Source organism: Cololabis saira, chromosome 23, assembly GCF_033807715.1.
Source record: "Cololabis saira isolate AMF1-May2022 chromosome 23, fColSai1.1, whole genome shotgun sequence".
In the NCBI taxonomy this organism is placed as follows: Eukaryota; Metazoa; Chordata; class Actinopteri; order Beloniformes; family Belonidae; genus Cololabis; species Cololabis saira.
This window is the reverse complement of record NC_084609.1, coordinates 20,377,990-20,396,556: the sequence shown is the minus strand read 5'-3', so window position 1 is coordinate 20,396,556 and position 18,567 is coordinate 20,377,990. Positions and strand designations below refer to the sequence as shown.

General features: G+C 39.3%; 1 protein-coding gene across 14 annotated transcripts in view; it reads left to right on the top strand.

Annotated features, from left to right (window-relative positions):
• The first annotated feature begins 5,149 nt into the window (after positions 1-5,149).
• nrcama (neuronal cell adhesion molecule a) overlaps positions 5,150-18,567 on the top strand; it is an 88,723-nt gene continuing 75,305 nt past the window's right edge. For all 14 annotated transcript variants that reach the window (XM_061715009.1, XM_061715014.1, XM_061715010.1 and 11 more), the window contains exon 1: positions 5,150-5,282. The gene's annotated coding sequence lies outside the window, so the exon portion shown is untranslated. The remainder of the gene's footprint in view (positions 5,283-18,567) is intronic.

The following is an 18,567-nucleotide window of genomic DNA, read 5'->3' as shown; positions in this document are numbered from 1 at the left end:
AAAGAAAAAGTGCACTCTTACCATTTAATAATAGACCTATGGTTGAAAACGGTTTCAATTTGTGTTTTCATCTGGCTTTTTATTTCTTTGGCATGGCACCATTCCCAGGTCATTCATATATAATATATATATATATATATATATATATATATATATATATAATAATTATATGCATATATATATATATATATATGTATGTATGTATGTATGTATGTATGTATGTATGTATGTATGTATGTATGTATGTATGTATGTATGTATGTATGTATGTATGTATGTATGTATGTATGTATGTATGTATGTATGTATGTATGTATGTATGTATGTATGTATGTATGTATATATATATATATATATATATATATATATATATATATATATATATATATATATATATATATATATATATATATATATATAATGTATATATGTATATATAGTTCTTCATTGTGGCAGGAGCTTTTAGTCTCTTCTCCTCCTCAAGCAGGACTGGATTGTGTGCCCTATGCTGTTCCCTAGCAACTGTCGTATTCCTGTCTTATTTACAATACTCTCAATGTATGTGTACCCACGCTTTCCTAAAACAATCCCTGGTCTGGCAGAAACGTGTTACACAATCAGCCTGCTTTATTTTGCTGCTTTGAGGGTTTTTTTTTTTTTTAAATGTCATGGAGGATTGTATTACACACACACACAAAAGATAACATTTTTGTCTGATTTCAAGCTCTCTTAGTCAGCTCATCTCTTTTGTCAGTCAAATGTTTATCATGATCTGTTTATTCAAACAGAGCATGAGATCAGATGTTAGTACACGTCAAGTCACCTTCTTTTTATTGTGACTGCGCTTTCTTTTTGCGATGTGAAGTGGGATCACAACTTTGCCCCGTGGGCATCGGCCAGCGACACGCTCACACGAGAGCCACGGAAACATGTGATCACCATCTATGAGTCGGCACCAGCTCCAGTCATGCAAGTGAGCCTACAACTCTCCCTCTGGGGTCTGACGTGGCCATGAGGCACGAATAGGACTGCAAGAATAGGGCACTTTATGGATGTTTTCTTCTTGATCATCCCTCTCTTCCTCGCCGGGTCATTCCAGGATAAATAGAGTGATGAAGGTCAGTCCCATCAGAGAGAGGAAGATGTGAGACACGACCTGGTTCCCGTCAGCGTTCATCAGACCAAGTGAGCATGGCTGTTGTGTCGGCAATAAGATTAGGGAAGCACATGTCTGGTGATTGGTAAAAAGACAATGTCTTACTTTTATTATCTTAGCTTGGATGAACTGGCTATAAAGCACACAGCTACGCTGAGAGGCTCTGGAGCAGAATCAGAAAGTGTAGAATGAAGAAACTGAAGAACCGGTGAGTGTTTAGTCTTGCAAGTGAGTTCTTTTTTAATTTCACTTGGTCCGATTTGTCCCAACGGTGAATCCTGGACAGGTTGCGAATTCATCAGAAAAATGCGACGAACAGCTGTTCACACAGTGAGTCTAACACAATGCCAAGGAGGAACGACATCAGGAGAAGGTTTCCTCTCTCTAAAAAGAACAATGTCATCAGAGTCTATATTTTCAAAGTTATATCCATAAAATAAATTAAAACAGTACATTCGCTCAATCAACTCACATGAACTGATGATCTGGACTTATTTTCCTGGCACTTGGAGTCATTGAATCAAACATGAATTCCTTTGTATATCATATCAAAGTATTCTAGAGTCAAATACAAAGCCTTCTGTGTGAAAGTTAAATCTTCTGTCCAAACTGGGTGTGAAAGAAGCCAATGACCCCGAAGTGCGCCAGTTATGTCTGAAAATGAAAATAATCAAGAGGGTGATCCAGAACTCAATTTGGTTGAAATGATGTGGCAAGAAACTTAGAGGAACCGTACGTAAACTGATCTTTTTCCTTCCAACGCTTCTGCTTGGCTTAATATGGCTAATTTAAAAAGTTTTATTTACCTAAATTTTAAGAACTGGCAGTGAAAAAGGGTGCATTTCCTTTTTCCATGACGGTGTCTGTCAGTGGACAATGACGTCTTCTCCTTGAGCAGATACGACATAGCAGCCAACATGGTGATTTGGCTCTGTGCAGATCTCTGCCAGTGGGTTGGTGTCAAGAAAGACTTACATACACAAACAAACCCTATATATGCCAAGAAAGTTTCAGTTTCTATACAGCCTCTTGCAGCAGTGAGATGTTTAAAAAGAAAGTGCTGAATACGCCCCCGGTGATCAGAGTTGGAGCCGAACTTTCGGAGATCTTGTCGAGTCTTGCATCCCTATACTGACATAGCAACGTGTCTTTTTTTTGTGTCAAGCTGTATTTTCTACGTAGAGTTTCACAGCTATAACTCATCTTTATTGTGTATGAATCCTTTCCCCAGGACTTGTCACCATTACTAGTATCAGAGGCACATTGCTCAGTGATGAAGACAAATGCCCCTCGGACTGGATGAGTGTAGCTTCGTGCACTTTTCATGTGGAAAATGCGCAACCTTTTTACACTCCAAAAAAGTGCCTTAAGGGGAGATACACATGAGGAAGCCGCAACAATAAAGCCAAGCTCACTGGCTTCATTCTTTTCCCATTTTAAGATAGTCTAGCGTTCTCTCTGGACTTTGAGAGAGGCAGCTCGGACATAACTTGTATTGATGGATGCTGTGTCGATGACAGAATCTTAATGCATGTAAGACATTCTTAGTGACTGGAATTGATGGATGTGGGATAGGTGAGAGGTGTTCTCACACGGCTGTCATGTTGGAGGAACAGTCTGCTCTCTGAAACGTGTCAGACGGCTGGGCCATTGATGAGAGAGTAATGTGCAGTGGAGTGTTTGACAACGGCACTGCTTTGTTTTTGTCTGCGTGGGCCACCTGTCCACTTCGGTGTCAGAAAAACACCTGCGTCTCAAATCTAAAACTGGAAACATTCTGATTTGTTCAATGTGGCAGACATCCATGGAAACGCCAGACAGAAAGAGATCATTAGTGTAACCATATTACATTAATTTGTACTCGGAAGTTGGACTTTCCAAGTTTCTGGTCAGAAGTTTTCAATTTGTTGAAACAATTAAAACAACAGAACATTTTCTCTACAGAAAATATAACTACACGCTGTTAGGTCTTTATTTACAGCTCAGAGGCCACGCTGAGATGTCAAGGCAGTGCTAAGCGCTAGCAAAAACTATGACTGCTCTGCTATGCTCATCATCAATGAAAAGACAACACGTCTGATTATGGACAAATTTGATGCTTTAAATATCTTTACCTAATTTTGTATTAAAAGGAAAAAAAATAGTCACTGATGTGAAATCTCGTAATGGAAACCAAAAGTATTTTAAAGCAGGCTTTAGATATGTTTATTTCTGGATTTTAACAGGGAAGTTCGAAGGAGATTAACTCACCAGCCCTCAGTGGTCACTGGAGGAAAGAGTGTATTTGGCATTAAAAGAATATACATCTTCATAACCTTCCCCGCCCACTTTGAATTGTTTTTAATTGATGAATTTATTTCAGTCATTCCACCATGAACCAAACTCATATTAACCTACTGTGGACAGGTGACAATAGTCTATATGCGTTTGATAATAATCACTGGATTCATGTTGGCCAGTCAGTCAGCCCATATACTACAGAAATGTGATTATGTTGCATGGGGGGGGGGTGGATCCCCTCTAAAACAGGCCTCCCTGTATTTATATCAAGGGCGAGCTCTTCTGCTGGCGTGGATTCTGGGGATGGCGGGCCAACCCCCGTGCCAGACACATCAGCTTTCTTTTTAATGGGTAAAATAAATATGGGGATGAAATATGTGAGCAGGCTTCTTCTAAGACAGTACAAGTCATTTGTAGTTTGCAGTCAACAGGTTTTCCAGATACTCATCAGTCTGCAAAATGTTCTTATATTTAATCTTGACTTGTTGATTCGCTATTGTTTGTCATGCACTTTGTCGTGTTTTTATAATAGCAACAGGGCTTCATTTCTTTAGTATGATGTGCTTAATTTCTTCATAAGCCTCCATCAAAAGATGTTGCTCATTTGGTGAGAAGTATGGCACACACAATTTATCTGTTCTGGAATCAGTGAATCTGTGATTGATCTCATAGTCTTTTGAAGAAATCTGTGGACGCTTTATTTACCTGGATTACTTACACCTGTCTTGACAAAGCCACACCTCATGAGTCTGGTTTGGCCTTTGTGACACGGATGAAGGCAGGATGAACTGATGGCGATATGTCAAGCCAGGATTTACCTCTTATTGAGTTGTTGACCCTCACTGTTGACGAATCAAATCAGATTGCACCCTCCCAGGGGGCATGAGCTGAAATCCAACTTACAGCTATGCACGGTATGAGAAAAGAAAGTGCAATTACATCAAAACATTAAAAATCCATAAATCTTTAGTTAGAACTACAATATTCATATATGAGGCCTGTAAATATGCAGAATATGGGATCTTTAAACCATGAATTACATTTAAAAATGATTTAAAAAAATATATAAAAAGCCCAACTATTAATATTTGTGTGCTCCCAACCAATAACATATAAAGCTTATTAATGAATTAGAGAAACCTTAATCATTTCAGAAATTTACTGTATATAAAACAGTGTGTTGGATGAACAAGAAATGGTATTCTTTGTTTCACTTGTCACCAGCCTGCAGTTCCCTCTGCAGCCACACATTAACAGGGTGGCGCTGCACTTGCTATTTAGTTCTGCACCAGATTGGATGCCTCAAAGATCTTGATGGTAGTAAGACATCTCACTCCAATATTTTTTTTGGTATCAATCATAATTACCGTTCAGCTGTCTCTATGAGTCTGGCAACGTCTGTAACTGTGAACTTCTGAGATTTTAGATATTATTTGGTAAGATGAGTATATGATTTTTTTTTTCACCACCACCAGAGGCATATATACAGGTACAGCTACAAAAATGATAACCTGCATCGTTGTGCTATTACAGTTCAATGAGTTGGCACATGGTTGTAGTTGTAGCTCATTATGGATTTATAAAAGGGACTGTAGCCCTCAATGTCGCTGTATTTATTTCCACCCAGATGAAGCATCTAGGGGGGAGGCACCCATTTGTGGATGGATTTTGCAGGTGAGTGTGCGCTCAGCCTGTCTGTGTAGACGATCTTCGCAGTGCTGGTCTTGGATGTAGGAGCGCAGCTCGCTGTTGCAGCTGACGGACACCAGCCGGTCCCTCCAGCAACTCCAGCAGCATCAACACACACGGACGGGGGGAGGAAACAGCAGCCGGGTTGCAGAATACGGTGAGCATGAAAACAGCTTTTCATTCATTTTATTTTATTTTATTTTTCCTGCTCAGACGATAACCGCATTCATTCCCCCTGTGAGTCTCATTATAAGAATGATGCTGCGGTGAGTGTTTTCACCTCATTTGCCGTAGAATCTCATCATGCTCATCTAGATTTTGTCAGGTGCAAATGCCGGAACAAATTGGAGGTAGCAGACGTCGATGGTGCTTTTTTTTGTTTGTTTTGGTATCAATTCTGGATCCAGAGCATCAGAGACAGAGCGTTGCAGTCTGTGGCACTGCATCTTGAAGAGCTGCCATCAGAGCAACCTGAGGGAGGGAGAGCACTGAGCACAGGACGCGCTTTTGTATTGAATGGATCATTTTTTCCCCTCATCAGTGGTGCAGAGGTTGGTGCCACCAGCCGGTGCAGGCAAAGCAGGCCCCGCAGAGCCCGTCTCTGCCAGATGTGGCCCCTCTGCTCCAGCTGCCCATCCAGGTGACTCCAAGGAAGGGAGGAAACTAAAGCCTGATTTATGCTTCTGCGTTAAATCGACGCAGAGCGTACGCCGTAGGCTCTGCGTTGGAGTAACGCGGAACCATAAATCAGCCTTAAACCAGCACGGCCCTGCTCCCACGGATGAGAGTGCAACACTGGCCTGGTTTTTCTGGATTCTCTGATCATGTATTCAGGGGCGTCAATTGGGTATGGCAAGGTATGGCAGCCGCTACACCTTTGCTTCAAGGGTTAAATGTAAATGTTGTCAAATGCATTTATGGAATTACTCTGTCTCTTTGTATTGATTATTCTATTACTTAATACATATAGAATAACTACAAATGCAAATCAGAACAACATGATCGATTTCACTAGTTATTTTACACTGCAAAAACTCAAAATCTTAACAAGAATATTTGTCTTATTTCTAGTTAAAATGTCTCACTTTTAGTCAAAAAAAATCTCATTACATTTAAGACAAGACTCAAAAACAACCATTTTCACCTGTTTCAAGTAGAATTTCACTTAAAATAAGTAGAAAAATCTGCCAGTGGAACAAGATTTTTTTGCTTGTAACGAGAAGATAAATCTTGTTCCACTGGCAGATTTTTCTACTTATTTCAAGTGAAAATTTACTTGAAACAGGTGAAAATGGTCAAATAACAAGTTACTTTTCTGGTAATTACTCTTGTTTTAAGTGTAATGAGATTTTTTGACTAAAAATTTGACATTTTAACTAGAAATAAGAAAAATATTCCTGGTAAGATTTTGAGTTTTTACAGTGAGCGAGACTGCATTTGAACAAGTTCCAATTTTCTTGACCACACAGATCAGCTACATGGCAGACTTCTGTGATGAGTATTTGCTGGACGTGTTGATTGATACTCTAGTTCAGTTCTGTGACTCGTAACCTTGCCATACCTTAGCTTCCACTGAATTGACGCCACTGCATGTATTCCTCCATGTGATGAGATTCAGCGTGCTCTCTTGAGGGGGTTGTTTCTATTATTTAGATGTCTAATTCTGAGGGAGATAAAAATACAGTTGATGCGAGTAGAGGAAGGTTTACTTGGCAACTGATTTCAAGGTTTGAAAATGAAACAGTTTCAGAATTCTGAACACCACATAAGCAATTTCACTCTATTTAGGAGAACATAGCAACATGATGAAAAGCCACCAGTCTTGCTCAGTCATTTACTGTTGCAGTGTTCATCTCTTTGAAAGTGACTGCATGCGTTGCCGTGAGAGACATCTGCATGCTAAAAATAATTGATAAGTGCTGTTGCTATTGCAGTGTTTGTTGAATGGTGACATTTGCTCCATAATATTGTTTACTGTATACACACCTGACTACACAAAGTCCATGGAGTCAGGTCAGGAGATTTTTTTTTTTAAACAATTTCTTTAGCTTCAGAGGATTTCTAATTTGATGAAATGACCCAGAAGTTCAGTCGTAATAAAAGCTGTTAGAATTCTCCAAATGCTAAGGAAAAGAGCGTTAGTGCTTTGTTTATTGTCTCCTTTAGTGCTGGAGCGTCCTGTGAAGATAGTTTTATGCCAGAAGGTTTTATAGCTGCAACAGTCAAAGCAAAGCTTGAGAATTTTCATATTGTCATGCAAACTTTGATTCATGTAAATAAGATCGGGAAAGGGGCGTGATTGTGAGCAGCACGGTTGAACTAGCTGTGAAAACATCTTTAACGTTGTGCCTTTTTTTCTCTCTTTTTTGAAATACTAACTTCAGCAATGAAATAACATTTTGTGTTCTATGTTTTTATGCAAGACAAAGTACTTGCAACACTTTTTCCTCATCACAGCTAGTGTAGAGGGTTTTTCTCACTAGTAACCATGAAGGGATTGTGGATCAGTGGGTGGAGGAGTTTTCCTCCAACTGGAAGGTCGGCAGCTCGACCTCCAGGTTCAACCTTCACTACATGTCAAAGTGTCCTTGGGCCCCCAAACAGCCCCTCCCAGTATCTTCATCAGGCTGCTACTGTAGAAACAAAGCGCTGCAGACTGTATGTAGAGATGCTGCATGAGTGTTTGTGTAAATGGGTGACTGAGAATTGTAATGTGAAGATCTTTGTAGAACCTAAACAAGGTTGTAAATGCAGTATTGAAGTGCAGTTCATTTACCAGTCACAACTGTGCGCCCTAAGTATGAAAATAGAGCCGTTCATTGATATTGCGGCTTATAACAGTACATGTAAAGGGTGCATTACAGAACATCATTGTCCAGAGGTGTTGATGCTCATCTTGTTATTGCTCAAGTTGTCAGTGTGTTCGGACCTTAGGTATGGTTGTATTCCCACTGGAACATGTATTCTACTTTCCTAAGTAATAACAAATTCACCCTCATTCCAGCAAGAGCAGGGGAAAATGTCTAGGAAAATTTGACAGAAGGTACTTTTGACTAATTATACCCCGTGAAGAGAGAACCATATTGATAATGATAATAAGAACGGAAGAATGTGCTGTTTCATGAGTGTTAATCTTTGCAATCAGCATCTGTTGTTGTTTTAACACTCTACAATACAATATGACATGATGCACCATGTTTGCTCTGAAGCAACAATGCGAACCAGCAATGGAGAGCGTCACTTTAATTCTGCATGGAAAAAACTCTGCAGGCCTCTTATTCACAGATACTCGGTGAAAAGGAAGCCGAAAGTCACGATCTGTGAAGCTGCACCAGAATACTGATGCCAGCCGGCTAATTCTGCAAGTTCTAGTCAACATTTAATTCGGTTTTCTGCAGCGGTGTGTGTGCAGAGGTTGCACACAAGTTATTAGAAGCACACAGACAGATACAGATGAGATGCCAGACCCTTTATGTCTCTTAATAGGAAGACGGTGCAATATCCGCCGGGGATGGGCAGTATTTAAGGTGCATCTATATTGAAGGTTCCATATAATGTCATTTTGATCCCATTCGTATTAATAAAACACCACAATAGTGTCATTTTACTTAAATCACAGCTCAAAAACCTTTTGGGTCAGATAGATTGTGAAGCTGGGATCTCTTATTTTCTCTGTGCTGTGGTGAGCACCATGTTTGGCCTCTACCCATTTCCATCTGTTATTGCTACCTTCCTAAATCAATCAGACACATTATTGCCAATCACGTGCCAGAAAAGAGACGATTGGAGGATGTCTCCTTTTGAACTGAATTGTGCCAAATGAGGGGAGGGGCCGCGCCCTCATGGGGATAGATGCATATGCTTGGTTGATTGGTAGATGGAAATCTGTGTGCCTGCTTTTTCAATTCTTTTATTTACTCCTTAATCAATTGTATACCTCTTAAGCTGAAAACAAGATGACCTGAAACCTGGGTTAGAGTTGAAGTCAGTTTTGAACCTATGAAAATTAGGAGTAGCTAAATATTGATCTTTTAAAATACATATTTCATGTACAAAAAATACATTTATATTTGTGTTTGAGCATTGAAGAATGCCCATTTTTTATTGAAATACTTGAGCGCTGTTTGGAGTTTAAAAAACCTAAATACTTTCTGAGATGCCTCCGAGGTGATGTAACAGAGCAGTTTCCAAACTGTTATTCAGAACTCGTCCAGGAAGATCATAAGGAAATCGCTCCAGCGCATTTAAATAACATATCATGCCGGTTTTTCATTAACTTAAGAAACAGTTACAACATTCTGCACAGTGTTGAGTTGGTTTAATATCTTAAAGAAATAGTGCACCAATAATAGAATTTGAAATTTGAAACCAAGTCTTATCATTTGCACCAAGGCTTAATAGTTTCTTCCTGCACCCTTGTCCCCTCCGCTAACTCCCAGGTAATTCAGCTCACATCATTTTTGCACAGTCCTGTAAAAAAAAATTGGGAAATAGCAGCAACTACACACTACCACCTCAGTTCTCACCTCAGGGAAGAATCATATTGAACATCGGGTCTGTTAAAAACCCCCATTTATTTCAATTAGTCTTTTGTTAATCAATTAACAACATGCAGGACAAGGGGTCATTTTATCTCTTTTCATTTAGAAAAAATAAAATGGGTTAACAATCCCTAGCAATCACTGCTAACCCTAACTGCAGAGGTTGTTTTTTTTCCTGGTGAGCCATCAGACGACACCGCTTCAGTCTGGTGTGACAACTCCCCCAGACTGTCAGCGCAGAGCCATTACTCAAGGCAGATGTGATGTCACCGTCGCTCTTCCTGCTCTCCTGTTTAGCCACGGCTCATTAGACGAGAGGCCGGGTGATGGAGCTTATGGTCGTCTAGGTGCATTCTCCTTCGGTCCACTGTTCCTGTAAGTGATGGCATAATCCTGAGGTGGGGAGGACGCGTGATATCGACTTCAGGCTGTTCTGGGATTAGTGTTGAACTCATCTCCCTTATACATATACATGTGATTTAAGTTTGACATTGTCGTAGATGTCCCAATCCAGAGCCAATACTGATGTGATTAGCTGGTTTACTGTCAGCAAGATTTCAGTTATTCAAATATACATTTGAAAACCTTTATAGGGTAAGACATTTCTGGATGATGTCAAGTCTGTTGAAAATTGAAATCAAACATAAACAAAACATGCAGAGTTAGCCACTCCCTCCCCATCCCTTCACTTTATTTGTTTATTTTAAGTGTACTAAAGAGATGGGCAGCTAGCAAGTGGTTTATGAGATAAACAGCCTACTGAATGTGATTAAAAAGTGTTGCGTAGAATTGGTTACCCTAACTTTTAAGTTGTTGTTGCAATAGCCCTAATTGACTTATCCTGTTTAAATGAAACGTTGTTGTTTTGAAGTTTTTGAAAGGTTGGATGGATATTCATTGGTCTTTTCTACCTCAATGTAATAGTGACATATTTAGCAATTTATTGTTGCAACATATTGATTTATACTAGTCAAAATACACAACGACTGATCATTTTTTAGAAATAGCTTTACATTCCTGTAATTAGCTGCCAGTTTTAAGGGGTGGAGTCAAACACTTAACTAGGCTCCATCTCCTTAAAGGAGCCACTTTTAAAATCTGCCATATAGCTCTGTTCTACCCACTTCCTGCAGAAACTGGTGCCTGATGTAGCATTAGGTGGAGATAATGATGTATAAGGTGGATAATGTTATTCTGATCCAGGTCTGTGATGTCCTTTGCAGATATGAACGTTCCCTGCATGGCATTTCCAGACCCAAAACAAAGTGACAGGGTTGCAATATAGTTTTTCATTTGGTAATCACTTTTGAGACTAATATATGCTGTCATGCAAAACCAAGAAAAATATTTTCACTATTCAAATTTTTTTTCTCATTCATCAATTGTTGTCTTTTACTCCAGCCTTGCGTAACCTTACACGTTAAATCAACAACAAGAACATTGTTCAAGAATAAAAGGACCTCTCACACTGGAAAACGTGTGAATTATCAGGGGGAATCGCTTAAATGTAGCGTCTTTTGTTTAGTTAGGCCCCATTTTTGATTTGAGGCTTATTCCCTACATAAGCAGTCGTCAAAAAAAAAGATTCAGTTGTGCATGTTAGTGACAGGCAACAACAGGACAAAGCACAGCAAAAATCTGAGAAAGCATGATGACAAAACTGAGTGTGCAGCAGAATCATCCCGGGTTTGTGTCAGTCTGGATCTTTAAGGCCTCTGCTTGTAATGCTGGGACCTCCGTGGACCGAGTGAATGAAATCACCATCACAGATCCTTCTGTAGACTTTGGGTTAATTGCACCCTGCAGCGATGATGGTGGGCTCGGGGGTGGGAGGAGCGTAAACACTCTCCCTGTGCCCTTTGGCTCGCAGCTGAACATGTTTGGACGGCTGTTTTCATTACAGCATCAGGACACATTAAATTAGCGTGAATGGATGAAGATTGATGAATTGGAAAATGGGCGAACGAATTATAGCAGGAGCTTGACTATTGGTAGGTTTCTGAGAGAGCAGATGTTGTCATTCTCCCAGTCTTCCATGCGAGGCGGATGCTTTTTAATTGTTTTTTGCTTTCTATTTAGAAGAGGATGCTATTGGGCGATAATGAAAAATGGGAGGGACCCAGAAAATCTTGTGTGAGTCGGGCACATTTGATTTCTGCAAGACACTTAAAGGTCTGATACTTTTCTGTTCTGTAGTCCATTTTATTTCAAATCAAAACATAATATTCAGTTTTAAATGGTTAATTAAAATGATTTGACTTGAAAGAGAAGTTAATTGACTTGCGAGAGGAAGTCAGACATATTAAAGTGAGGGTAATGAGAGAGAAAAGAAATAGGACACAATACTGTAGAAGTGAGTGAATAAAAGACAAGTAGAAACAATAATGAGGAGGAAACCAGAGCTGCTGTATGGAGAGATAAAGTGAAGAAGAATGACGAGGGTTGAAGAAGTAGCGTCTGCTGTGGTCACCAGCTGTGCCAGGACACACATAAAGTAGCCTCTATATTAATGAGAGCGACCAGGAAACTCCACTTCTGAACTGTTGAAACACACATACGGACATGTGCTGGCGGCAATAACATAGTAATAACCGAGTAAATGTGCCTGAAAGGTCACCAGTGACACTTCTCTTTCCCCCTTTAGCCACATACATGTATTTAGAAGCGAATGTCAGCAGTGGGTTTGACGATGAGCTGTTCGTGTGGATCAGGTGGGCAACAGATGGGAAAGTGGGGGAGTGCAGAGGAGCTGCCAGACTGGTTGTAGCCGTCACTTGCTGGGTGTAAAAAAACATATCAGCATATCTAGCTGAACAGCTGACTTAGTTTCACATAACGAGACATATGCAGGCAGAAATTTTCAGTTTTTCTTGGCGGTTGGATTTCATGGTTGCTCTGCTGCAGTTATTATGGCTATTTGACTTATTTCAGAAAATAGTGGTATAAAACACAGAATACTTAGGCTTGAAAATGGCCAAAATGAAACACAAAAAAATGCAAAGACTGATGAAAAGGAGCTGGAAAATGACCAAAATGTGGTGAAAATTTCACAAATATTGAATTTGGTCCTCCTGAAAAATCTTCCAGAGGTCAATGTACTCTATTGCTGCAGAAGAGATGCAATTTGTGACATGAATGTGACACAATATGCTAATATGACACAAAATCTGTCTTAAGCAAATGCAAAATTACCAAATGGAAATCTTACATATCCCAAAATGAACAGTAATGGTAAAGTAAACCATAGATAGATAGATAGATAGATAGATAGATAGATAGATAGATAGATAGATAGATAGATAGATAGATAGATAGATAGATAGATAGATAGATAGATAGATAGATAGATAGATAGATAGATAGATAGATAGATAGATAGATAGATAGATAGGTGACAAAAAAAATGAAAAAAGGACCTCAAAAAGATATAAAGTTAAAGATACAGCACTGAAAGTGATCAATATCTGACCAAAACAACAAGAAAGGGATCTAAAAAGACCAAACTGGATGTAAACAGCTACTCAAAGATTACCAATACTGTCACAAAAGATGGTTATTATGACCATGGACAGAGGCAACATTTCCAAAACGAGACTGCAAACTTGGAAAAAAAGAAAAAGGCCACAGACAAAAAGCAACCAAAACTGGGCCACAAAACAATTATAAAGAGTTGTCACAAGAGGAGCAGAATGACACACAAAACATCCAAAATTAGACTTAAAAAAATCATCCAAATGTAACACAAGAGTCCATCAAGAGGACACAGAATGGGTACAAAGAAAAGAAAGTTAGATGCAAAAAAACCCCAACAAAGAAATGGAAAAAAAAGGCCAAAATAGGACATAAAATCACAATGTAGAGGTATGATACCATCAGAAAGCATTTTTTTTTTCCTTGTCTGCACATACATTAATGGTAAATACCATGCTGGTAAGAACCTAGAGCATATATATGTGCATTTTTGATATAAGATACATATGATATATTTTTTTAATATGTCACATATATTTATTTTATTGAAAAAAAAAAAAAAAAAAAAAAAAATATATATATATATATATATATACACATACTGTACATACCCAATTTTTTTTCAGATAGCAGTCTTAAGTGTCTGCGTTCATGTACAACAGGTTCCAGTTACACCGACTTAAGCATTATGGTGCAGAAAACCAAACTTTGATGTCCACGTATGTGGACCCCGGGTCTCAGGAGGGTAAAAAAAAAGAAAAAAGTTGAAAATTAAGAATTTTAGAAGATAAATAATAGTAGACAACAAAGGAACACTGAACAATGAGGGAAAATTGGAAAAAACTTACCAACAAGAGCCAAAATGAACAATAAATACAGCAAAATGAAAGAAATTAGTAAAATGGGACCAGAAAAAGTAACCTTTAAGACATGAATAGCATTTCCATTATAAAAGTTTTGCATGCACACCAAGAATCATACATCTCAACACATCTGATGTTTTGTAATTGTTGTTTTCTTCTCTTCATCGGTAGAACTTCCAATCAGGGCCCTTAACAGGCTCGTGCTCCGTCTCCAGGGGCCATCTACTGTACACTGTACAGTCTTAAGAAAACAAAGGAAGAATGTTCAAATCCTGGTGGTGGGAGCTTATTTCATTGTAGAACAGGCTTAAAAATATTATCCCCGTCCACCAGAATCTTCGTCACAGCTGTAAAATGATTAGTGAGGATTTAGGTCAAAGAAGCCATTATAGAGCTCCTCTTATCACACCAGACATCCAATTGGTTCAGAGCACCGGCATCACATGATGGGTGGGAAGCGTGATGATTAAAGATGTTTTCACAGGCTTTAATTGAATCTGTCAGCTCTGGCAGATTTTTTCTTTTTTTATAATATACTGCTGAGTTGCTTACTGTAGTGTACTGTGAGTAAGAGATAAAAACAGCATTTTGAGGATTTTTTTGAGAAAAAGAAATTCATTAGATCTTGAGGCCTTTATGGCTGGTTGGTAGACTGTGTAATTATGTATGGATTCTTAATCTATTTTCATGGGTCGCCACACCTACAGGGGACACAAATATGCCAGACTGTTGTTTCTTCATCACCTCAGGGTGTGTGGTTTTTTTTTCTTCTATCAATCTTGAGTCTAGCCCCCAGTTATAGATGGGACACTTTATCTTGAGCATCTGCTAATCTTCAACATGGTCGGAAAAGCAGCTCCAGTCCATCGGAAGCCCGCACATGTCCTCATTCCCACTCGTCTGACCCCAGAGACGGAAGGCCGCTCTCAGGCCAGTCCGCCTTCAGGAAGAGTCCTCTGCTTGAACTGAAAGAATGTCTTTGTAGAAGATAAACTGTGCAGCCGTTGAGGAGGACGAAGAACAGAAGGAGTTCTCAGGGTGGGGAAGCCATCCGTCAGCTTAAGATGAGTCTGGTTCCTGATAAACCAATTAAAGACAGACTTGCAGACTGTCCCTCATGTTTGTAAGGGCCAAAAGTGAAGCATCTATCCTCTTTAGTGCTTGTTTCTTCCAATTTCTCTTTTTCTTTTACTTGAACTGAAAGAGCTGTTTAGTGTGGTGAGAGTGGAAACCCCCATAAAGTTTGAAACTGCTCACATCTATCATCGACTCCACACTTCCACATTTTATCGACAGCTTAAATGACAGAAAATACAAATCTTATCTATGACAGTCTATCAGGGCTACTGGGAGGGTGTTAAAAGTCCAAGAAAGAAAGTCTGAGATAATCTGACTTTCTGAATTCTAAATTTGCAAGGAAATCTGAAAATGGTGTCAGTCCCATCGCTCCCCTACTGGATCAAACATCAATACATGCTCAAGTAGGGAATCAACGGAATCTGAATCAGTCATGGTTGAATTGTTCGTTGTGTTTTTTTTCAAAATCTGGTCCAACATAAAGCCTATTAATTTGCACTGAGTATGTTTACATTGTTGAGCAACGGGTAAAACTTGATTAGGCTGTTAAATTCAACTCCTTTCTTTCGCCCAACTGACATGCGACCGGTCTTTACGTTATGGTATTTGCTAGGGGACTCCACCCTTTTAGAAGCAGTATTGGAAGTATGTGAAGGTTTTGTTTTGTTTTACAAAGCACAGTAGAAGCGGGTGACAGGTCCCCTACTTCTTTATCTTTGTCTGCCTTGAGTTCCCAAAGAAATCTCTCTTAAATTCTGTAAAACTTTATCAACTAAGGAATTCTGACTTTATAATGTCAAATTTGTATTTCTTTTCATTTATTCTTTTCATTTAATTCTTACCCTGCAACCCCTCACTGCAACAACTTTGTTTTTTTCCCTAAAGTTGCACTATTGTTCCCGTTGTAACTCTGTAATTGTAGTCTCAGCAGTATTTTTAATTTTATGTTAACTGGCTTGATGGTGACAAGGCTGCAGAGTGTAAGCCACTTATTTTATCATATTACTCAGCATCACTTGATGCATCCCAGCGTGTCCTGCTTCCACCCTCCTCACTGCTGCATCTTTTCTGTCTCTTTTGCTCTTGAAATTGCTGAGCTGGCTGTTTTTTTTGTTTTTTTTCCCGGCTGCGAGATGCTCCGTTGTCCTATCAGAGCCCGGCTGTGTTACTCACCTTGGCTTTTGGCTGTGTGGCATAATGCATGCCTGCCTCCGTCTTAGCACTTTAGCTTATTGCAGTTTGACTCGAGAGTCAACTCCACCATTACAAAGGACATCTCAAATGTCCTGAGAGCATTTCTATAGACTCTTACCGCAAGATGAATGAGGGTTGTATTTATTATGTTTGGCTTCATTCTGCCTGGGTTAATGATTCTTAGTTATGGTGATGAACGCTGGGTTTAAATGAAACATTTTCCTTTTGCCATCCTCTCTTGCCGGTACAAATCAAAAGGACAGGCAGATTTTGATCAGGACTCCTTCTACTACATTATCTGCTATCTCTCCAGTGCTCCTTGCTGTCTTGATCTGTTTGCTGTGAGACACACAACCCTGATGTTCCTGCAAATATAAAGATATGATACGGGCAGCAAAACTGAATTCTGTACCTACGAAGAGATACTGGAGGTAAGGCAGTGAAATTCAGCTTTGAGTGGCCAAAATGTCAGCTTTAATAGGCTAACTAAATAGTAGTTAGATTATATTAGATTTCCCATGAATGTTGATAAGAAAACCCTCTTACACCAGGACCAACACATTTCTGGCGAGACAGCCATAAGTTCTTACCGTGGGACATCCGGCGTCCTGATCGGCATCAAGTTGGAAAACTTGCAGTTTCTCGAATGACCATTCAAGGCTGGCTCCAAAACCCCACTGAACCCCCATATTAAATGTCCAATTTTGCAGGATAAATATATATAAATAATAAACATAAAGTCTGGTCCAAAAGACAGCATAGTTGCTGATATTTTAAGATATGATGGCTTGTTGTGCCATTAATTGTACTGAAAGAGTATTTCAACCTGCTTTGGGTTGGCGTAAAAGGGTTTAGAGGACAAGGCTGTGAAGTCCAAGAAGGTCACAGTCTGGGTCGCCGTTGCGGCCGTACCAATGCTGTTATGGAGTTTTGTGCCTGAGCCACCTAAGTGGGCCGAGGCTGGGCTTGTGACGCTGGGATGGTCTCAGGATCTAATGGACCAACGCCAGAGTTCTGGCTGTCTCCATTTCCGCTCTGGCAGTCCTTGTTTTAGGTATTGCTGCCAAAGCAACATCTGAATCAAGGGAACATTCAAGAAGAATTAAAGTAAGGTAACATTAGTTAGCATTTCATTTACCAATCAACATTCAGAAAAGATTTGAAAAAAGAAAAAAGCAGGTATAACTTAAAAGGAAGAGAGATCTTTAAAAAACCAAGATTCAGGACTAAATTGATGGAACGTTGTGTTTCTGTGAAAGGAATCAGTTTATGGAACAATCTGAAGAAAGAAAACAAAGAATCCAAATCAAAGATTACATTCAAAAGAACAATTAAAGCCAGTATGTTAAGGAAATATAATGAAATATGTTAGTTACGTTTGATTGACATACCCATTGTCATGAAAGGTATAAACATTGTTTGTTGTTGTTGAATGGTTGTGAGAAAGTGAGCAACCCCTCCCCTTCTCACCATCACGGACTTTTTTTTAATGTGTGTGGCAGAGTGGAGGATTGGGCGTGGTCTGCGGGGGAGCAGCACACAGGTGTGCCTGGTTCTGCTGATTGTGGCACACCTGTGTCCAATCAACCTCTGGGTTTATAAACAGCAGCTGCATACCAGAAGAGGGGTCTGCTGAATGGAGGTAGCTGGCTGACAGGCTATGCCCCATGTGCCATTTTTTTAGAATAGTGATTTTGCCCTCCGCCTGTATGAATTTTTTTTTTTTTTTTTACATCAAATAAAAAGCCTTATTTTTTTGGCATTCTACGCTCTGCAAGGTTTTTTTTTTACACCTCATCACCCAGGTCCAGTTTTGCCTTGTCCCCTTGTACGTGGGGAGGCCGCTCTGGTTCCTCACAATGGTATTAACTGAATTGTAACTAGGGAACTAAAAAGGAATGTGACTGTCTGTGTTGGCCGGCGGCTATTTCATTTTAATTTTTTATTTACTTTGTTGTTGGTTTTTTTTAATTTTTTAATTTACATTCTTTGTAAATTGATTTCTTGGGGAAAAGGGGCAGATTAAATAAGATTCTTCTTCTTTCTGCTCCCTTTCATTCACAATTTAGTAACGTTTGTGTTTATATTAAATTGTTTGTTTTATTTTATCAATGAATGAAATAAAGAATAAATAAATAAATTAGTTAGCATTATAAGCTAAGCCAAGCTAAAGTCAGTTGGGTGTGCTCCACCTGACGGCCAGAATGTTTGTTCTGCCCATATTTGGGCTAATGGGGGGGTGGAGTCAGTTCCTGACAACAAGGCCTTAAAAAATAGCCTTTCGAAAACCTCCAGG